This window comes from Sciurus carolinensis, chromosome 9 (genome assembly GCF_902686445.1).
Source record: "Sciurus carolinensis chromosome 9, mSciCar1.2, whole genome shotgun sequence".
In the NCBI taxonomy this organism is placed as follows: domain Eukaryota; kingdom Metazoa; phylum Chordata; class Mammalia; order Rodentia; family Sciuridae; genus Sciurus; species Sciurus carolinensis.
This window is the reverse complement of record NC_062221.1, coordinates 84924793-84949080: the sequence shown is the minus strand read 5'-3', so window position 1 is coordinate 84949080 and position 24288 is coordinate 84924793. Positions and strand designations below refer to the sequence as shown.

Genomic DNA, 24288 nt, shown 5'->3' with positions numbered 1-24288 from the left:
TCAATTACCCCAAATTCAGGCTCATAGAGTTTTATGGACTTGGGTTCCATCTTTTCTCAGCTTCGTACAGGACAATGCTATTCTGAATGTGAAAGCTGCATGGTTCTCCAACTGCAGAGACACTTATTTAATAGACATTTATTAAGTGCCTAATGTGTGGGCAGGTGCAATAATAGCACTGGACATACAAAGATGAATAAATGTAGCCTCTTTAAGAAAGACATGATGAATGACTAGCAGAATTGAAAAGGTCCCAGAGACAGCAGGCTTCTGTTAGGATGTTTGGTTATTAGCTTTAACACTGTTTCTTTATAAAAAAGGAAAAAACAAAAACAAAAACAAACGAGCAAATGGAAATCAGGAGTTTACATTAGTTTCAGTCCGGGCTTTCTTTTCCTCTGAATTTTTCTTGTGGGATCTCTATAAAAGCCCCCCTTACCTTGATATTACTGGTTGCAAAAATGTCTCCAAGAATAATCAGTAAAAATTTTTCTTCCCCCAAAACTTGTTTTCAAGTGAGCATTAATTTATTGTATTACTTGACACTTGTCTAATTGGAACTTCTCAGGCTATGACAACCTGGGAGGAATCAGAACTGGCATTTTAAAGCAGAAAGTCTTGTAGCAATTAACAGCTTCAGTAAGAAAAGTACAGCCTTAAGTCCTAGGGATCAGAGAAGCCTGGGAGGAACAAGTGTAAAGCAGAAACAAAATTCAAGATTTCAGATGCTTCCTGCTAAGCCGGTAGGAATTAGTGTGGCCAGAAGGTAGTCCATCACTGACTAAGGAGTCCTCTTTTTTTGATGATGGAGAATTGAAGAAGCCAAACCTTACTGATTTGTCACATGGGGCTACTTGGTTCTTAGGAAGTTCTGGAAACACTGTTTGCAGAGCACAGGGTGGTGTAAATGAACACATCTGCCTTACCTCTTTCAACTAGAGCTACTTCTAATTTGGTCTCTCAAACCGTCTCTCTTTTTAAAAAAGTATTTTTATTGTTGATGAACCTTTAAATAATTAATTAATTTGTATGTGGTCTTGAGAATCAAACCCAGTGCCTCACTCATGCTAGGCAAATGCTCTACTATTGAGCCACAAACCCAGTCCACAAACCATCTCTTGATGATACCTCTTCCCAAGGCAAAATATCCCAAAATTCAAGTAGGATTTTATGAGTTGAAGATTTCTTTTTAAAAATATTTTTAGTTGTAGATGGACACCACACCTTTATTTTATTTATTTTTATGTGGTGCCAAGGATTGAACCCAATGCCTCACATGTGCTAGGCAAGTCCTCTACTAATGACCTACACCCTCAACCCAAGTCCAAGATTTCTAAAAAGAGGCCAAGGAGTGCAAGTGGTAGTAGACATGCCAAAAACAAGGGTGAAGTAGCTTCCAAGTAAGATGAGAATGTTGATTGGCTTGAAACTGGCAACAGAGTCAAATTATGAAAGCATTAGGACTTGTTGTACCTCACAGTAATGCTGTTGGAAGAAGGAGCAGAAAGAGGGCAAGTTTTCTGTCAGAAACCACTAAAGCCACTATTTATGTAATATTTAGAAGAGACCATTTGTGATTCTACTGAATTACTAGGTCTGCTGTACCACTTTAAAGAGACCACTTCAGTTCTTGACAGGTCCCTTAAGGCATGCTGCATATGTGGATAAGGGAAACATTCAAGTTTCACTTTCATGCTAAGTGATAATGAAGTTATTATTATTAAAAAATGTGGATTTACAATTCCAGATAATCTGTCATTAACTGAACACGTGGGATCTTTGTTGCTCTTTTGAGGCTTTATAATGGTGCTTCACGTTTTAGAAATGACTCATCAGCTTTGCATTGCTCTGGTGACCAGAGAGGCCCTAAGTTTGCAAAATTATATTTCCCTCTGGGTCTTGGAGTGTACATCTTTGTATGTGCTGTCCTGTGGTGGCCAAGCACAGAGTGGGTAGCAATTGATTCATTTCCTGTAATTTTTTTTTAAACACAATATCTGAATAATGATGGCAGTAATAGTAAATAATGTTTTAGAAACCTATTTTAATAGGATCAAACCAATTTGAAGTATTAACTAACATGGAAGGTTTTAACACCAGGATTGTAAACATTCAAAAGTTACATAGAAAATACTCAAGCTGATAAGGACTCCTGAAGTATATAGTAGATGAGCCTTACATGTTAACTGAAAATAACTGGTAAAGTTTTAGTTAAAATAGCCATTGAGGGAAAAGTTCTATGGAACTTATTTTTTAAGGAGTCTTTTTATTTTTAAAATTGGAACTTTTATATTAGTAGGTTTATTTGTAGCAGTGATTTTGAACTAAAGGTCCCATCACCTTCCAGGGAGTATTTAGAAATTTGTGAGACATTATTGTCATAGTGATTGGGGATTATGGATGGGCCAGAGGATGGGGAGGGAGCCTAGATATGTGTTAACTCCACAGGAAATGAAATAGTCTTGCCAGTAAAATTTAGCCCCACCCAAATGCCAAAAGCATCCCCACTGAGGAATGCTGATTTCGAGTACTGTATGTTATGGTAAGTTAAGCAGATCAGATAAGTAATTGGACATTTCTGCTGTTTGTACTCTGAAGGTACATGCCATATACATAAAGAGTAAGGTAGATGGTGTGGTAATCCTGTAGACATTCTAGAGATTTCTAAACATTATTAAAGTAAATAAGGCTAATTTTATTTACTCAGTTGCTTAAACTAAGGCTAATTTTTTCTTATTGAGTCAAACTAGCAATTGGGGGAAGTAGATATAAATTTCCAGGTCTACTACCTGCTGGCCATAAATCAGTCCAGATCATGGAGGAAGTTACTGAAGCTGCTGATAGTACTAACACTGCAATCAAACATGACACAAGACAAGAAAACTTACGTAGCATTCTTCAGAACACTGCAGTGTAATGAAATGCAAAGGATAATTCATAGTTAGGAAAAACCAAGCCTTCTAAGTTTACTACATGTAAAACAATTTTCTTCCTCTTTTTCTAAAGGCCGAAGTTGAATACATTCATGAAGGTGTTAAAAACAAGAATTGGGTGAGTGAGGCTGGAGGAAGGAGAGAAGACTTGAGTTGCTGGAAACCTTTCTTAAGACAGGAATATTTGCTAGTTTTCCTATTAAGGTTACAGATGATTCACTATGATTTCTTGACATCTGTTCCCAAGTTCATTTGTTTCTAGAAGAGTTCATTTATTCATCACTTAATGAATGCATTCTTTGTAACCGGTGTGCTTCTATTAAGTGTGGAAGGTAAACCTACAAACAAAATTTTTCTATCCAAGGTGATAGTGTCACAGTAGCTGTGTAAATATAATGCACACCAAGGGAGCTCACTCTAGCATACCAACTCTGGGCCTCTAATCATGATGTGGAAATCACTTAAGTCACCTGAAAATGAGACAGAACAGTGCTTGAACTCTCTCTCAAGACCACAGAACATTGGCCAATCAGCTCTGTTCTGTATAAATACAAGCAACAAAAATTTTAAATTCACTTTTAATTAGGATATGTTATGTTGAGAGTCTTTTATTTCTATATATGTAGTCAGGTAAATGCTTCACTTCTTAATAAACTATAAAACCTTCTAAAGTAATTGAATTACAGACAGAAAGGCCCATTTGCTCTAGTTGCAGTAATTATGTAGTGAAGCAGTTAATTTTGAGCAAGTGTTAAAATATGTCATATGATCTCAGAAAGGATCTGGAGAATGACTTTCCACTGCAGCATATTGATTTGGTACTTCAGAAACCTGATACTTTGTCCTCTGTTAAATTACTTTTAAAGTATTTGATTTTAAAATAACTTATTGGCTTTCTTTTTTGCTTATAATACATGTCATATAAGAGTAACACTGAAATATATGAAGACAAACTAGGTATCAGCTTCAGTGCACATGCCTCCCATATCCATTTTGTTTATCCTTCCGGTGTTTTTTCCTAGACATAAGTGCATTTTTGCAGTTTTCTTTTTCTTTTTAATTAGAATCATGCTATGTAAGTGTTACCATAATGCATTTAGTGAAAAAATGTTTTTATATGATTTTGCCTTCAAATTCCTGTGCCCTTTCTTGTTAGAGTTTTCTTTCTATTTTAGTGTTCCATTTATATTTCACAAAGATGGCGGGATTCTGGTTGTGATGTGGTCTGATTGCACATTTTAGAAATAGACCCTGCCTCATGTCTTCCTGTGTATCTAGAAGATCACTGTCATTTAATAAGGATGAAAGGAAGAGTTTCTTTTTTCAGGGAAAAGAAACAGCTATTTTTCTAGAGGAGATAAATTTCAGGGTTTGTTTATTTAGGGTTTGTGATCACAATTTTTCCTTGATGCAGTCAGAGCCAGTGACACACACCTTACTTTTTTTGATTATCATTCTTTAATTCTGCTTCCCAGAGCTTTGCTGAAGCTCTTCACTCACACTTAGTTGGTTAGTATTATCCCATGGTAGTAAAGAACAAACTGAGTACTGACTTTATGGATGAGTCTCAAAAATTAAATTTGGTTTTGGTGTCATGTTCAGACAAACCCCTATTTTAGGAGAGCAAATACCACTTTGCTGTCCAAGCATTAGCAGTTTTCCAATATGTGTTGTGCATTAGCTCTACACTTTGTAGAGTGTGTGCTGTGTGTTTTTGCAGATGTTAACTTTAAAAGCATGTTTTTCTTCCTTTTTATTCAGAAATTGTACTGTGGCAATGGGTGTTTTCAAAAAGGATTACAGTTATCCTTAGATTTCTTTTAGATCCTACTGTTTTTCTCTATCAACTGAATTTAAGGACTATTAGTTATCAAAAATATGAATCTTCTCTTTATTTTATTATGTCAATGTGTTTTTGTTTTTTTTTTCTCCTTGAATTAAAAGACCCCATAGCAAACTATCTAAGGAAATTCTTAAATAGCTCCTGCAGGTAAAAAAAATTTTTTTTTGAATAATTTACAAAATGTGATGGTATTTATTTTATAGTTCAAAATGAAGCATGGAGATGCTGGGGATATTCTTATTGTTTTAAAATAAGCTTATTTCATTATTAAAACAACATATCATCATTGGACTTTTTTACTGTTATAACAAATGTGAATAGTTAAGAACAGATTCCGTTTTTCAATATAAAACTTAAACTCTATTTATGTTTTGCGTTCTCAATATTTTTCTCATCATTGCATTATTTTTAATGATATAATAGTCCCTGTCCAAGGAAATGCTGAATGACTGTCCAACACCATGTGACACAAGGAAGGGTCTCCCAGATGTCAGAGGCAAGTTTTTATGTCACCATAGCAGGCAGAAACATCCCAGGAAGCAGCCAAGGCAGAGCATAAGCATCCACATCTAGTTGTCTACCGTCAACTAAAGTAGTCTCACATGATTGAATTTCCAGGAACATTTGTCCTATAGTTTGGAGTAGGGTGCCTAACTGAACCATCAATGTCAGCAGTGAACAGTGAGAAAAATGCTTTTCTAAGATCAAAGACAGATACCGTATTTGGAATTTGTTCAAGAAGAGTAACTTTGCAATTACACATATACTTGTAACTGTGGTTCTTTGTTATATGTCTTCAAAGGAGAACTGCTTGTTGATAGGCCACTTCCTGTCTTTCATCTTCTTTTTTTTTTTCTGATTAGAGACAAAGGGGGAGAAAAAGCAGCACCACAGAAGTGGAGTTCCTTTTCTATGAGTTGTTTTAAAACATGAGTTGTCCAACTGAATTAGGTATTTTAGACTGTAAAGCTGACTCATGAAAACAGAGTTTTAATTTTTGTGGTATGGTCAGTACAAAGGGCTTCCAGATGACTCTCCCAAATCAGTAGCAGAGGTCACTAGTGTAATCTGTAGAGAAATTGGAGAAGGGGAACTAGAAATTTATAAGCTTTAAGAATTAGGGTATCAGGTGACTGACAGAAAACTGCCAGAATCAAGAAGCAAGTTTTAAGGAAATAGGAAATGTATCTGACAGGAGGAAATACCTGACAGAGTAAAGACACTGATTTGTTGATTTGACAGGTTCTTGTTCTTGGAACCAACATAATCTCCTTGATCTGCTTAACCTGAGGGTTTTAATCAGGTGCTTTCTGGAAGGAATGTTGGGGATGGTAATTTGGGGCAACATTAGACTAGTTGCAGAGTCACACATAACAACTTAACCAAGATGAATTTTCTAAATGAAATTGAAGGAAGGAAAGAAGGGGGAAACTCAACCAGAATTGAAACTCATCAAGGTTTGCTGAAAATTACATGTAAAAGATAGACCATTCCCTTTCTTAGCCTTCATTTTTTCTTCATCAGCTCTCACCAGTGATGCATCTGTAAGAGGATAATGCAGGTTATCCTGCCATGAGTAATGGACCCTTATTTCCACTTTTCTGATTGCTTATTATGTGCCATAAGTAATGCCTTACAGACGTTCTTTCTGTGTCCTAGAGCATTTGCACTAATGTTTGGTTTGGGCAAAGTCCCTATAACCACACATTCCTCCTTTCAACTTTTCTGACTTTTTTTCTTTATTGATTTTCAGTTAAAATTCTTAGTGCAGGTTTTTTTCACCTCCATTTAATAACCACAATTTTTTGTTGTTATCATCGGTATGTATCTTTTCTCTGAGATATTCTATCATCATAGCAAGGAACCTTGGGAATGGTAAATTGTCCTCAAATAGATCATTTCTTGTCTGCTCCATTCTGCTATGACTTCTTTCATTTGGATAATAGAATAAAATTACCCTTTAGATGCTTTCCCTATATTGATCCAGTTCATTCCAGAAGTGGAAAGTGAAGAAACTGAAAGTCCTTTCTGTCATCTTACTGTAAATAAGTCTGTAATTTTAACTTTTAAAAGTAGCACTTTACCCATTTGTGTCTTAGTACAAATTGAAAGTAATCTCTGGTTTATAATTTAGTAAGACATAAGTGTTGTGTGTGTCTGTGTACACATAGACACACACACACATATATATATACATTTGCCCAGAAGAGCCCCAAACTTTATACCAACACAGAGAACAAAAATATTTAGTTCTCCCACTCTCGTTGGATCAGTTTTACAAATCTTTAAATTGGTGGGGTTTGGATGATTTTTAAGGCCTTTTTCAATTCTAACATTGTAGAGTTTTGTTTGTGAACCCAAATATGTTTATAAAAGCCAAAATCTAGAAATAACCACAAGAGAAAGCTTTTGACTTGCCAGTATTTGAGCAGTAGTAGACTCCAATTATGATATAAGATTAGCTATTTGTGTTTCATTTTCCCACTTTTATTTTATTTTTTAAGGACTTAAGTCTTTTCTGGTGTAGCTAAACATTTCAGACTGCATTATCTTTGTAGGGTGGGGAGCGTATTACAAACGGGTTTGAGAACATAGTTAAGGAATTCTAGATACCTAACTAGGGGTAGTGCCTGAGGTCCTTTATGTTTATGAGTGAAATAATTATTACTTCTACATCTCCCTTCCCCTTCCTCCCTCTTCCTCTCTCCCCAGTACATGTCTTCATTGAATCCAGTACTGTGAGATTTGCAATAATAGAATAAAACTGGAATTTAGGATTCCATATAGCTATTTGGTAGCAGTGATGCCTCCATGATGAATCTCAGAATTATTGGAAAGTCAGTACAAAATCAACTCCAGGATGTTTGGGGAACACTAAATAATAAAGCAAGTCTTAGGTAGTGAAACATTCTATTTTTATACTAATTTTGTGTGTACATAACTTTTTATATTGTGTATATATAATGTACTTGAATTTTATTTCTAAGCCAAGGAGTGAAAAAGATCATTCAATAAAATATCTAGATTTTAGTCTGTACAGTGAACTCGTTATTAAGGCAGTGAGTTGAACAATCAAGTTTGTAATGCTAATTAAAGTGCGGTTAAATGATACTAAGTCACTTTAGCCATACATGGTGCCCATCACTCAAAAATCATGTTAAATATGACAAAGGTAATTACCTTGTGTTTTACCTCTGAGCTCCTTGATGTTTAGAGGAGTTAATGGAGACTTTTTTGTTTAATCATCTATTTTAAAAGGTATCACACTGATTGCAGAATTTACAGGTCCCCACAATGCTTCTAAAGCCACCTCTGCGTGAGCAAGTATTAAACAGCACTGCGCCAGGGCCACCTGAGTGTAAGCTTTGGGCCTCTAGTGTGCCAGCATCCCTGGCTGTGTTACCTGGAGAATTTCCTCTCTGTGCCTCAGCTGCTTATCTGTAGAACGTGGCCAGTCATGGTTCCTACTTTGTAGTTGCTTTGAGGATTAAATGAATCAGCGATTGTAAAGAGTTAGGGTACTACTTGGTGTATGATTAACTCAAGAAAGGAAAGGAAAAAAGGGCCTGCCTACCATCACTTTTCTCCTCTCTTTGTTGCCCATGAGAATTATAAGTTCAGTTTAGATTATAAGTGTATCCTTATTCCAACAAAAGTATAGTTTAATGTTGAAAATATTAAAATCTCTGAAAAGATACTAGTTTTTTTAATTACATGGGATTCTTTGACTTCATAATTCTAATATTAAGTATTATGTTCAGCTGGTTATATCATGACTGAATTTCTAATACCATAAACCTTTGGTGATTTTTCCATAGAAAAGTGTATCAATCGTTTAGCACTTTCAGGATCAAGGACAGACTTTGTCTACGTGTGTAGGGGCACTTGTAATTCTCCATTAAACTTTCTGTCACGTAGGAGCTCTCAGTATTCCAGGTAGTTCCTTTCTTGGTACATGAATGGTTTGGATTTATGTGAGGAGGCCCAGTACTCGAAAGCCCAGAAGTGACCACAGTTATTACCTGCGTGAGCTACACATTGTGGTGTTCACGTTTTTAAGAACCATAGGCAGAGTTTTGCTTCAGAGTAGCTGGAGTGATTCTGAACATATGCAAAAGGTGACTTAATACTAACTGTTAGAGATCTGAATTTCTGAAAGTTTAACATCTCCATGATAAATCTTACATTGAATTTATGTTTTTCTATATCTTCTAAATAGACATTGGGAGGTTTTTTTGTTTTTTGTTTTTTTTTTTGAAATAGACAATATCTTGCTTATCCAGGTTGGCCTCAAACTCTTGGGTTCTTTTTTTTTTTTTGGTGCTGGGGATCGAACCCATGGCCTTGTGCTTACAAGGCAAGCACTCTACCGACTGAGCTATCTCCCCAGCCCAAACTCTTGGGTTCAAGAGATCCTACCTTGGCCTCCCAAATAGCTGGTCCAGTTTGGGAAGTCATATTGAAACTTCGGAAAAGTTATTTTTTCCTTAAAGCAGAAACTAAAAAATGCACAGGAAAAGCATTTAAAATATCAGTGAATGTGTACAACAATCAGTATTGTAGCCAGTTTCAAAATATAGAATCCAGTATTAACTAAACTAAAAAAAAATATTGTGAGGTAAATATGCAAAATGCTGTCATAATTTCTTTGAAAGGTCCATTTACACAGATAAGAAAGCTTTCATTTATGTAAAGCTGTATGAGGGGCTGTGTGTTTTCCTCTTCCTGGTGGAAGATATAGTCAGGGAAATGCAGGTCTTCTGTATAGTGAAGGGGGAATTCCATAGCACAACCTGGTCCTAGCTGATGATAGTGAGGTAAAACCATAGAATAGAGTAATGATAATGAAACTTGAAGACCACCTACAGTTTTTCTGTTTCTTCATTTGCTAATTTTGACCTTGAATAGACCTAACATTGGATTTTTTTTTTTCTTCTTAGAAAGTGATAATCAGGACTGGACACTGGAATCTTACTCTGTTTGGTACTTCTGTGGGTCCTATAGTTCCTTCTTTCTATGAAGAAAGAACTCTATAAGCATGAAAAAATGAGCATGAGAAGGACAGAATGTGATTATACTTTACATATTTTTGTGGATTGTCTCTGACCATTTTAAATTGGCATTTGAATTGTTCTCCCCTTGGGGCTGGGGTTATAGCTCAGTTGGTAGAATGCTTGCCTTGCAAGCATAAGGCCCCGGGTTCAATCCCCAGCACGGCAAAAAAAAAAAAAAAAAAAAAAAAATTCTGAATTGTTTTCCCTTACGCATTACTTTGCCATAAATTCCTCCCCAATTCTTCTGAAGTCCAGTCTGAGATTTCAGGAATGCTAGTCACTTGATTCCCTTCCCTTTATCTCAAACCTTGGAAAGTTGCAGAACATTACCCCAGTGTTAAGTAACAGCAAGGAAATGAACAGTTCTTTTCAGAGGGTTAGTTTTGCTGATGCTCAAAATGAAAGAAGTCTGTTGAGAGTGAGCAAAGATTTGCAGTGTCAGGAAGCTCCTGGAACCTGGGGTCATACCTGGAAGTGCCTTCAGCAGTGTTGACAAGTTTAGCCATTAGTTAAAGGGTTAGCAAATGGGGGTCTTCATGGGAAATAAAGAGAATTATCTGAATTCTCAATGGCTTTTATAACTGCCAAGTATCTGGTGCTGCAGGTGCAGAGAATATCTTCTTATATATTTCTATTCCCTAATGGTTTGGGCTACATTTGTGGCACTCTATTACATGCTGTCCTAGTTCCCAAATGTTTTCATTAATATATAGGTTTTCTCTCACTAACAAGCCCTTTATTGGTCCAACTCACTGTTCACAATAAGTGTCATCTCTCTTAATATGAGTCCACTAATAGATCCTCAAAAGGTTGATTTGGGATCAGGAGGTCTCCCTAGAGGAGCTGTGTAAGAGCTGTAGAAGGAATTTGCTAGCCTCTCAAGTATGGATTTGACAGCCATCAAAGCTGAACAGCTGGGAAAGCTCAGCAAGCAGAATCTTCCTTTGACTCCTGGATGGGCCTTACCTTCCAGTTTGAAAAAAACTATAATATGATACAAAATGTGTCTGACATTTGCTGCTAGAGTGTGATTTTTGAATACACAGCAGACAATGACAGGTTTTATTTATTTATTTTTTCCCTAGAATCAGGTAGTTCAGTATATTTTTGTTTATATTCCAGTTGGTTGCTCTTCAAATTTTTATCCAAACTTTATTTGTATTCTTCAGCAATATATTATTACATATTTTAAAATCCAGCAAAACTTATGTGCAAAGACTATTTTTTGCACAAACTATATTTTGAATTTTTGCTTATACTTAAAAATATTTATAATAAACATAGGAAGTAGCCTGCTGCTTTGGGATTATATGGCAGGTTTGTGGAGTGGAGTGTCCTTACTATGGAAATGACAAACTTTCATGATGTCTGCTAAAAAAGAACCTACCTATTGTATTCAATGTAGAATGCTGAATTTAGTTAAAATGTTGTGGACTCACGTTGTTTTTTCTGCTCCTGATTCAGAGAAATTAAACGGAGATGCATGAGCTCTCCATCAATAAAGCATATTTGTTTTGAAAGAAGCAGCACTCATGGGCTGTCACTCATAACCACTTCCAAGAGTACTTTAAGAGTAGTGACATCAATATTTACAAAATGCAAAGTGAAGAAAAGTACATAGACTCACAGATACATGTGCTGTCTGTTCCCTGATTCCTTCCCTTCCCTAGTGTATTTATTATGACTGAATCTATACGAAGGATTATTTTGAAATATGAATGAAAATTTACGAATTTTCATTTCATTTATTTTCAGTGTAAAATACACTGAGAGACAAGAAGGCTAAAAAATGAGTTAGTTTTCCTCTCAAAATAAATATATTGATTAAAAATTACAGTCACTGACACAGTTCTGTAGAAGAAATTACCTGTTTTAGGTTTTAAAGTTCAGAACCTTTAGGCTATATCCCTAGTTGAGACACTTAATAACATTGGAAAGATTACATAAACCTCTGAGACTTCTCAGTGCCCTGTAAAATGGGCATAATTATACCCACTTCTTAGGATAGTATAACATTTTATAAATAAATGTATACAATGAAAGCTTTGTAGGTTATAAAATAGTCCATAATTGGAAAGTGCAATTAAAGCAGTCCAGGGGTTTTAATGGCAGTTCTGATTTTTTTTTTTTTTTTGTACTACAAAATATATTAGGGGGGTTGGGGATATAGCTCAGTTGATAGAGTGCTTGCCTTGCAAGCATAAGGTCCTGGGTTCAAATCCCCAGCCCCACCAAAAAAAAAAAAAAAAAAAAAAAAAAGAAAATATATTTGGAACTTAATGAAATGTACTCAAATATTATGAAATGTTTTATTAAAAACAAAAAATTTCTTAGATATGTCAGAAAAATTATTATAATCCATCTTTGAATAAGAAAGCGAAGTAAAAACCAATATAGTAGCTCATTGGTAGCACTGCAGGCCCTGTTGTTGATTACATATTCTGCCACTAATTCTTGTGACCTTGACAAATCAAGAATCTTAAAAGCCCTCCATCCTGTGGTCCCCTCAGTATAATGTCCTCGAAAAACTTGGTCAAAGTGCTGTGGAGACTCCAGGTGGAAAAGAATTGAATAATGAGAAATGATCTTAGTGTTAAGAATCTTGCTTAGGGAGAGAATGATATTAAATTGAAAATTCCTGGCTTTAACTCAATACTTGGATGATTGCTTCTCCCTAAAATCAGCTAGCACCATGCCTGAGTGATGTAGATGAGCTTCTTAAGAGCTTTTTTTCTGGGCTTATATGGTTGATAATTATTTTATAGAAGAGCTTTATTTTCTTTATATTAGAAAGCACTACCTTTATATTTAGATATGATGCTAGAAGATAAATATTTTAGCCAGCAGAGAGTAGATTCATGTAATTTGGACAGTAAAAAAATATGTACTCCAAGATACTTCAGGTAAATATGTCTCTGGTAGATACAGCTTTAGAGCATTTTTTACCACGCATTGAGAGGAAAATGGAAGGAGAGAATTTGGGATTATAATTAAAACTTGTAGCTATTTGTATTCTTTCTTTGGTAGTTTTTAAAAAGAGAAAAGGGCAAACACAATACAAACAGGAATTGTGGTTTTGGTTAATTCTGTGAAGGGAAGAATCTTTTAAAAACAAATGCCATGAATTTAATAAATTCAGTAAATAAAAACAAAATTTCAGTACTTCGTCTTGAAATTAGAACGTATTCAACCAAAATACCTGAAAAAAATACCACAGAAGAAATATAAAGGAATTGTTAATGTTCTGAGAGGGACTGTTAGGACTGTAATCATTAGTGAACTCTTATAGTTTGTGTCATATATATTGAATCAGAAAACTGAAATATAATTAAGAAAAAAATTTCACCAAAACAAATGGTTTTCTGCTTAACTCTAGTTACATAGAATTATAAATGAATCATAGTACACTGTGCATTCTAATTTCCTTGGTAGATGTACATGTTGATATGTAGTTATTTATGCATTTTTAAACACTATTTAGTAAATAAAATATTATATTCAATATTTTAAGCATTGGGAAATGAAAAGATAAGCAGCACTTTATCCTCTTTATCTTCATGTGATTCAAAATCTTGTAAATGAGTTAATTCTGTATTAATGTGTAAAGATGGTGGGCACTGCAGAAACTGTTTCTTAATACTGTACTACTGAAGAAAGAGTAATTTTTTTTTTAACCTTTTGAAAATGTTTTGCATCCACTAAGGATGAGAAATTTTGTTTAAGAAAATGAAATGAGTTTTAATTGGCACTTTTTAAGAGTGAAAACCAGTAGCTTAGGAAAAAGATTCCAACTGAGTGATATATAGATTATTGATTCTTTTTTTTTTCTTTCTGTATTCTTTTTTTTATTTTTTATTCATTTTTTATTTTTTTATTTTTTTTTTACGTTTACATAGGGTAATGATGTTTATTTTATTTTTCCCCTCGCCCCCACCCCTCCCACCCCTCTTTTCCCTCTACACAGTCCTTCTTTCCTTCATTCTTAACTGAACCATTGTTTCTTTTGTTCTTGGTAATTATATTGGAGATCAGGATGATGCAACATGTTCATTTTTGTTTTTATTTTAAACCTCAAAACAAAGAGGTCATTAAAAATGATTATTTTAAACATTGACCATTTTAGATGGGATTTAATATATAATTTTTTGGACAATATGTGCAGTCACTCATAGAAAGAAAAGGGCTACATGTAAAGTAGAACATGGAAGATGAAATAACCAGTGCTTAGTGATGGATATAGGAGAAAGGGGAGTGGATAATTATTTCTATCACAAAGTCAGAGTTATTCATTAAGAATCCTTTATTTTGTGAGATTAGCTGTATAAAAACTGTTTCCAAACAAATAAAATTACCAGGTGTTTTAGTCGGCAGTTTGAGTATGCTCTTTGGGTAGATACTAGGAAGTTTTGAAAATGGAGGGTCTCAACAGGGCCTGGAAATGGTAGGTTAGAAAGGAAGGGCAATAAGAATAGAGTGCAGGGAGCAGTCCTGGTACTCATTCACTGAATAAGTGTTTTCCTATACAGTGCCCAGCCCTGTGTCAGGCCCTAGAGACACTGTGTTGATAATTCATAGCCCTGTTCTCTGTTGCCATTAAGTGTGATGTAAAGAAGGAAATAGTCCATTCCAGTGTCACTTATTAAGTATAGGGTACTCTAGAGAGGAATTAAAAGCATCTCCTCAGATTAGAAAGGGCCAGCAAAGGCTTGACGTAAGATCTGTGCTAAGCCTTGAAGCAGCGATGGAGTCAGCAGGACAGATGCCCAGAGGCCAGAGTGCATGGCAAGTGACTCAGTGTTGGTAGAGCTTTGAGGTTAAGAATTCAACGAAGAAACAATAGCCATAAAAATAAGCAGGAACTACATCAGGAAGTCTTGTATGTTATGTGAAAGGAGGAGTTTGAACTTAAAATGCATTGAGGGATCATTAAAGAGGTTGTATGCCAGAGAAGGACATGAGCAGATATTGGTATTATGGAGAACTAAAGTCAGCACAGCTTAGCTAAGACCAGACTGCTGAATCATCATAGCAGGAGTAGAAAGGAGTGGAACACGTGGGAAATAGAGATCTTGGTGAGAGATCCGATGTTGAGGCAAGTAGCCAATTTAATGATCTGAGTTTGTGGAGAGAAAGCAGAAAATATATTTTTTATATATATTTGTGTGGTGTGTAGGAAAAGCATATATGACATGTATATGTACATACACAAACTTTCTCAATGTTCACCTGAAGGTTGGAATGTTTCAGCTCGCCTGGCTTTGGTGTAACTCCAGGGATATGGTAGAAGCAGAAGCCTAGCACATACAGTGCTTTTTCTCTAAGAGGCCTAGAAAGTAAAGATGTAAGTATGAATCATAGTGAGGTAAGATAAGTCAGAGTCTGTGATATAGTGTAACAGGAACAAATTTTATGTGCTCTTTAGGAAATTAATCATAAGGGTTAGAACCAAAATTAGGTACCACATCAGTGAAGTCCAAGGTAGGAACTATGAACAAATAGTAGTACCAGACAAGCCCATTCTTTCTAGGTGATACCTGCCTGGCTTCAAATTAGGTAGTCTTCTGGTCCATCAGAAATCAGTGTGTGCAAAGAAAGTGGACCAACCTAGAGGAGGATAGAAGGATAGAGATGTCAGACAGGGCTTTAGACTTGAGATGTGTATAGACTGAAGGGGAAGAAACTATTGGTAGTTCATCAAAGAAATTTAAAGAGTGATGACTCAGGGTAGCAAAAAAGAAGAGTATAAGCACCCATCGAGGGTGAGAGAAGTTGACCTCAAATTTCTGCTTTAAGTGAAGATCCAAGCAAAAAATTAAAAAAGAAGAAAAGTTTTGAAATTGGTAGGCAAGATAGGAATGTGGTAGCATTTAGGAGAGCTAACACCTTTCTGTTAACTAGGAGGCAAAGACATTATCTAGAAAAACTAGGATTGGGATGGGAGGGACAGTATGAAGGAGTGATCCCAAAGCTCAGGTTCCTTGTTCTGAAGACCTTTGTTTAAATCCTGACCCCACCACATAATGGCGCAGTGGCCTTGACTTTGTGTCTTAAACTTTGTCATTTGCAGTTTTGTGCTTAAAATGTGATCATTATATCATTTTTTCCCAAGACTCTTAAGGATTAAAGAAATTAAGTCATGAAAAGTGCTTAGCATGTAGCAAATTTTCAATGAATTTTGTTATTATGAAGCAGTACTGTATAATGCTTAAGAGTTACACTCTGAAGTCAGACCTGCTGCGGTCAAATATTGACTCTCAATTATATGCTAGTGATTTGATATATAAACATTATGCATAGCTGACCACGTGATCAGTAAGTATATACTTAATGAGACTCCATGAACTTGTGTTCTCATGTTTCCACTTCTTGTCACAGTTATGTTCTAGCCATGTGATAAATGCATATAGTAAAAAACTTTTGTTAATTTAAACTAGAAGAGGCAGTGTATGTTAGGTCTCCCTCAGTTTTCTCATGTTCAAAAAGAGGATAATAATAGTATCTAGCTCTTAGACTTTTGTGAATTTAGAGAGTTGATAAGTATTTAAGTTCTTAGTTACTGTTACATAGGAAGCATCGTAAGTGGCTAGCTGTCATCATCATTATTGTCCTTTGTCATCATCATTAATAGGAATTCAGGGGAAACCATTTATAATGGGCATTATGGGATTGTGTATGGAACTGAGTAAGACAAGTAAAAGGATCACCCGTGAGCACTGAAGATCAACCTGGGATTGCAAACTTTTGTGGGAGTGTCAGAGTACAGGAGCACCCAGGAGCCTAGGGATTGACCTAAAGAAGAAAAGTGGTTGGATAGATTCAGAGTTAAGGTTTATTCACAGACCAGTTATTAAAGGGAAAGACAGCCAGTGAGGTACTGTAGTCCTTTATTTTGAGAGAATATGAAAGTCATTGACAAATAACAAAAGAAGGAAATAAAGCTACTGAAACATGTTTTTAGACTGTATAAACACCCATGTGGAAGTGACTTTTATTTTATTATATCTGTTACATTGCCTTGTCAACTTCCTGTTTCTTTTCTCTTTCCCCTCCCCTCTCAAACAACCCTTCCTGGCTTATTATTTTTCCTTGGCTGCATATTTTCTTTTTAAACCTTTTATCTCTGTTGCCTTCTAGCAAGACAACATAAAAGCATAATAAGAAAGCCCAGAAGTATTATTCCTGTGTTCACATTCCACATGTTCACCAGGCTTCTCCTTCTTGTCCAGATCATGGCTCCGACAGATCCAAGAACAGTATCTGGCATATTTATTACCCTGGAGGGTCTCTGAAAGGAATTCATATGATATCATAATACATGCATTGTATAGGGAAATGATAGTTGTCATACAATTAAATGTCAATATAGTATAGCCATTAGGTGCTGTGGTTGGTCAGAAAAATGCTCTTAGGAAGGACAACAACATGAACTGGGACCAATACAGTGTGTTAGGTGGAATAGAAAGCAAGAATGGGGTATGTAGAGCAACAGGGTGCAAACCTGGAAGAGCAGAGAATCAACAGTACAGAAGCACCTGGGCAGGTGTGGGGAACAGGGCAGACAGGAGCCTGATAGGAAAGCAGAGTTGAATGGGAGTTAAGGCTGGATGCAACTTCCACTGTGCTCAGTCACCAGGTGATAAATACATGTGTTGCATGCACTGGTAATAGAGGAGGAGCAAACTGCTGTAGGCTTATTTTCTTGTGCTTCAGCTTCTTGTCAATGAGATAATTATAGTCCTAACCAGGTAAAATAAATGCATGTAATAAAAACCTTTGTTAATTTATAAACTAAAAGGCAATCACTTTTTGCTAGGCCTGTTGAAGAATAGATTTAGTGACTTTGATTAAGAATGTAAACACCTCTATAAGATTATAGAAAAGAGAAGGTTGCTTTTGCGGGCAGAGTATCTAGACTGGAACACTCCTGTTATACAAATGGCCTTTCTTCTCTTAGCTCCCTCTTGTGGTACCTTTATCTCTTTTAAGGTGGTAGTTGTTTTTATCTTTAGCTTAGAGCAGCATTTTTATTTTGAGAACCATGTTAAGCTGTCCCAAGGCTAAGCGTCATGGAGGGCACATATTAAGAAATCTTAAAAATATATATTACTTTATGAGATATGGGCAGAGGGACCAGAACTGCCAGTACAGCTAAACCCTTCTTTGAATAATGGGTGCCTTAGTAGCCATAAAAAGCATATAGATAACATCTTGACTGTTTTAACTGAAGAGCCAATGCTTTTCAGTAAAGTAAGGAACGCATTTAACACATTTAAAGACACTGTTTGCATGAACAGTGGCTGAATTGCTTTTAAAATGAGAATATTTCTATGCCGAGTTAGAATTTTTTACTTACTCTGTCTACAGTTTAGAATTGTCATTAAAATTACGATAATCAATAATGATCAGAACTTGTCAGAATTTTATCTTCATTGAGTTTTCATCTAATTTAATTGTTACTCAAAGTACTTGCCTTTGTGCCATGAATCCCTGAATATATCCCCTGCTGACTTTTGAGTGCTCTCTTGTGTTATTTCCATAGGCCATAAGTGCTTTCTCCTATAGGAATTGCTCAAAGAATTGACAATTTGTAAATCTTATGTTAGAGCTCATTTTCCTGGGTAAGCATTTGGGTTCTCAAGGTAGGCTTCCTGTTCTAGGCCCAGTTCCTCAACTTGCTAACTCTGTGACCCTAGAGTTTCTTCAACTGAGATTCATAGTAGTATCTGCCTCAGAGAGTTCCTGTAAGGGTTAAGTGGCATAATGAATATCATGTATGTAGCAATTAATTATAGCAGTTTGAGTATTTAATATAACTTGTATTAATATCTTAAAAATTATTAGGAGCATGCCATTCTAGGAAATTATATGTGATTAAGTGTTAGGTTAGGAAATTAGAAGCAATTAATACCATTTTCAAAGCCTTCTGTATGCCAGGGTCAGGATTAGTCACTGAGACAGAATGGAAACCATGTCATTTGCCCTCTCTAGAAGTCACACCTATTGGAGTAATTGGTAATATACTGTTTGACCTGACAAGGTCAAGCATAGTAATCCCGCCTTATCTATCCTCAGACAAGATATGTCACAGAACCTCAGTGAATATCTGAATCTGTGGATTGTACCAAATCCTGTATATACGGTGTTTTTTCCTATATGTACATACATATTTAGATAAAGTTTAATTTCTAAATTAGGCACAGTAAGAAATTAGAAAATAATAATAAAACAGCAATTATAACAATATACAGTAATAAAAATGATGTGAATGTAATGCTTGTTTTAGTACATGTTGTTAAAGATGTTTCTCAAATGCATACAAATGTGGCAGAAACTTCTTCATTGGCAGATACAGCCTCTCCAGTAATTTATATATTTTTTAGTTTAAAACTGGCACTAAATTGTTGTTGTCCCTTGTTTCAGGGGAACCCTTTATGAAGTCCTCTGTAAGTATAATACTTTCTGTTGCGACAGTGTTGCCATCAATTAGCATATGTTTTTTGTTCATGCCTTCCACCTATAAATTGAATGCCTTCTCCAATTTAAGAAAAATACTTATCGTACATTGTAGCTATAACTTGCAGTTTGAGGTGCAACACTAAAACTAATGTTAGAATTTCTTCTTCCTTCTTCACAATTTGATGTTACTAGAGACTTTAGATATCTTTACATTTTCCTCTTTCCTTAATAAGTTGAGGATGTTCATCATTTTCACTTAATAGCTTCTCTTTGGCATGTTCTTGGCATATCTGAATTGCCAGCATCACTACTTTTGTACATTATGGGGCCATTATTAAATAAAGTAAGGGTTATTTGAACCCAGGCACTGCAGTGCTGAGTCTATCTGGTGACTGAGATGGCTCCTAGGTGTCTAATAGGCAGGTAGGGCTGTGTGGATATGCTAGACAAAGAAAGGATTCACATCCTGAGTGGGATGGAGTGGAATGATATGAGATTTCTTCATGTTACCCAGAATGACTTGCCACTTAAAACTTAAGAATTGATTATTTCTGGAAATAGTCACGTAATATTTTCAGACTGTGGTTGATCATGGGTAACAAACTGTAGAAAATGAATCTGTGGATAAGAGACTACTATATGGCAAACCTCAGAGCAAAAAATGATGATTTTGATTTGGGGTCTTCACAGGATTTGAATGGGATTTTATTGGACATTTAGAAAAAAAAATTAGACTCTAAAATACCCCTATGCCAGAGAGTTGGGTTCACACCAATCCTAAAGGTCAGAAGGGTACTGATTGACCAGCGTACATCTTGTCTAAAGTTATAAGACAAGATGAAAGAAAGACTAAGAGGGTCTTATTCACAAAATTTATTACTGTGCCAAGGCACTGTCTCTGACTGTATATCACTCAGACAAAAGAAAGAAAACTCTCCTTCTTTCTTTCTCAGTAAATAAATTGGGAGACAGTTGTCTCTCCCTTACACACATCTTGGCCTTTGTGTAAGTGGGCCAATGCTGCTTGTTGACCCTCTGCTTCTTCTAAAAGTGGGGTACATTTGTGAGAGAGAGCCTTCTAGGCCCTGTGCTGACCGTCATGTTTGTTCTCACAGAACTGCTGCTACTCAGTTCTAACCTGAGGAAAGACCGGCATGATGACTGTGTTAAAGGGAAGATTCTGAGACCTGATAGGCTCTAATATCCTCTTATTTTTTCTTCTTCTACTTGTATTATATTAATTATGGTGTTTCCTTCATACTGTTTTCTTCTAGTCTTTTTTCTTTAAATTTCTTATGGAATTTGACCATGAGCAAGGTCTTAATGAATGTGCTTATTACTACATTTGAAAATATAGGTAAGTGAAGTTTATCCCAGTTTATCCGGTTGACATGGAATTCAGTACAATGAATATCTGTTAGGGACACTCATTCTGGCATAGAAATGGAGCACACACTGGTTGCTTAGGTTCTGTAAGATAAATGAGTATGCAGTATTTTAGATAGGGACTTTCATATCATCATTTGACAGTCTCGGCAGCAGAATTTTGTATTATTGAGTCTTTTAAGCACAGAGTCCATTGATGTTTAAAAAACCTGATTCCAATTATTCTGGAGCAGCAGGGTAGAGTAGAAGAATGACCACTTTTGAATGAAATCCATCAGTCATTTCATTTATTGGGTATAGATTGTTAGCTTAATTTATTCTTGTGTGAGAACAAGGAAACGTACTTTAAAATAAATATATGGGTTTTTAGTGGCAAAATAATTACAAGATTATTCCTCTGTCACTTGTAAGATTAATAAATTTTCCTTATTATTGAAATAAGATGAATGATAATCTTGTCACAAAATTATGCTTAGTCCTTTTCTTTCCCACTTTCTCAATTTTTATTCTCCTGCTGCTTTCTCACTTCCTTTGAATTATTACCAGGAACATCATACCTCCATCCGCCCTGAGTATCTTTCTTTCTATAGTAGAAAACTTAAAAATATTTGGAATAGATCACTAGACATTATTTAAGTGTCCAGCTTACAGTTGGAGGTATTTCATTTTCTTTATCATTTCATCTGAGATGTACTATCTCAGATTCACTTATTCATTTATTCATTTTTAAGTCCATGCTAAAAATGTATCTGCTTTGTTCCTGAGACAGTGCTAGGGATTGCCAGTCTTATTTGTCCCCAAGACCAGGTGACTGGTGGTTCTCCTACAACCCAAACCACCTTGATCTGCATGTCAGAATTTTACATGGTTTTTATCCCTGTTTCTTTTCCAACTCAGATCTATCTGAATTCAAGGAAATGAGAGAGATGGTAGTTAATTTTAGAGCCATCCTAGTACACAAACTAGTGACTCATAGCCACTGTTTAGCACTGGAGTTGGTATGGTTGTTTGATCTTGATGTTCAGCCAGGATGCTCCTGAACATAGAAGGATAAAGTCTTGGGCTATCAAGAAAAAGACCTAACAATAGTGGTAGGATATACCCAAATGATTATAATTCATGGGAGAATATGGTGTAAGATCGGTAGCAATACAAAGTCTTTCTTCTGTATTTCAGAGTAAGGAGAGTTTAACTTCTGGAGTGTCAGAAAAGACCTTGTAGCCAAAGTGATGTGTGGACTAACATGGAAAGAATTAGAGCAGGATTGCAAGATGGGAATGAATGTGAACCCAAAGCCACATATACTGCTTATTGATTTGTTTCTCAAGATGTTGTTTCCTCTTTGAATATTGAAATTATACATAGAAACATAAAGGCATGAACATACAGTGGGCTCTCTGTGTCTATGATTTTCATATCTTCAGATTGAGCCAGGCTTGGATCAAAAATAAGAAAAAAATCGCATCTATACTGACCACCTGCAGACTTCTTTACCTTGTCGTGAGACCCTATCCAAATATCAATTATGTTGTTCTGGTATTATAAGTAATTTAGAGATGATTTTAAAATACATGGAAAGCTGGGCATAGTGTTATGAGGTGGAGAGGCTAAGGCAGGAGAATCCCAAGTTTGAGACCAGCCTGGGAAATTTAGCAAGACCTTGCCTCAAAATAAAAATTAAAGGACATGCCTCCAAGGCCCAGTTGTTCTTCCACTAGGTCCCACCTCCTAAAGGTCCCCCTATCTCCCAATGTCACCATCAGCTAAAAACCAGCCTTCAACGTGAGCCTTTGGGGGGCATTTAAGATCCAAATCAAAACAGTAGGTTTTGGATAAATGTTACACCATTTTATAAGGGACTTAGGCATCCTGAGATTTTGATATCTGTGAGGCATCCTGGAATAAATTATCTCCCACTATACCAGGGGTAAAATGTATATATGTGTGTATGTAAATTGAATAGCATAATGCATGTAAAATTAAATAACATAATTTAATTCAAAATCTTGGGACTAAAAATATATTTTTCTTAGTCTTAGGCCATCACTTACCCATTTAATAAAAGCTGCCTGACATAAGTTTCCATTGATTTCTTTTACTATATAAAAAATGTGTTATCATAAAATACTGGGCCCCCAATATGGGTTTAATTACCACTCAAGCAGCTTATCCTGAAGTGATTAATAAACCACAGAAATAACCATTTCCTCTTCTCCCTATATAACAAGCATTGGTATTTTTGGAAATTGGGTTGCCTGTGCCAAGTTTTATTTGTAGGTAGAATGGGAATTGTTAAGTGATCTATCAATTCATAAGAAATCTTTGTTCATTTATTAAGAGTAGACCAGATAACTGGTTCCATTTAGAGTTTTCAATAACTTGTACGCTTAAGGCAGCCTCAATGAGTCATATAATTGCTTCAGATATTCAGTGGAAGTTTTTTGCTAAGAAAGCCCAGAGGAACATAGCTTTCTCTCTTATTCTTTCCTTTTGTCCTCTCTCTTCCTCCCCTTTTTATTTCTGTACTTTCTTGTCACGGTTTTAAATAGTTAATGAGAATTTTTGTTAGTGTGTTAAAAAATGATTCTATTAAAATGACTGTTTTTTGCGTCCTGAAAAGAAATAATCTGAATGTTGTTTATCAAATAGTGAACTGTTAATTGTGATACATTCTTATTTTGGAATATTACCTAGTTATTAAAATTGAAAATGACCAACCAATATTGACTTAAAGAGAAGAGCATGATACATACAACTTAAAATTTTTTTTTACTCATGATTATGTTTACTATTGTATTTGCACATTTTAAAAAGGTGTAGAATGACATAGTTTCTAAGGACATGAAAATTGGTCCAAGGTTAGAGGGAGATAATTATTAACAGAAAAGAATTCACAAATAAATTCATATACATATGGTAATTTAATATAGGATAAAAGCAGCAGTCCAAAGGAATGGTGGAAAGAAATGACATTAGTGCATTTGGTTAGCTATTTGGGGGAAAAAAAAAAAAAAAGATTCTTACTCCTTTTATCAAAACAAATTCTAGATTGATCATATATTTAAGATGAAGTTATGTGACTTCTAGGAGAAAGCAGTCAGTGTACATTTCTGGGTTTTGAAGGGAGGAAGATCTAAGCATACCCCCAAATCCAGAAACAGTTAAGGAACATCAATAAATTTGCCTATTCTATATTGTTTAGAAGGCTTGAGAACTGGATGAATCTTGATACTGAATGTTCATGAAATTTCAGTTTTAATATGGTGTTAAAAGTTAAATGGTATTCCTTCATAAGCATTGGACCAGTACATGTTACATTGAGCAAAAAAGCCTCTACCCACTAATAATAGCAGCTACCTTTGGGTTTGTAATTGTCAGCATATGTTCTGAACCATTTTAGTTGATGACATTTAACTGTATTCTTTTTTGAGTTTTTGCATGAATATACATAAACAATAATTTTTATATTCGTTTTACATCAAATGAATAAATGATTGAGAAATCAGAAAAGTTGAGAAAACATGTGGAAACTAAAATGTAGCTACCCCTGGGCTGTGGGACTGGGCATGATGGAGAGGGCAAACCTCATTTTATGCTATTATCACCCACATAATAT

General features: G+C 35.4%; 1 protein-coding gene across 9 annotated transcripts in view; it reads left to right on the top strand.

Annotated features, from left to right (window-relative positions):
* Nucleotides 1-24288, top strand: part of Bbx (BBX high mobility group box domain containing) — a 246833-nt gene that overhangs the window by 131957 nt on the left and 90588 nt on the right. The window lies entirely within an intron of this gene.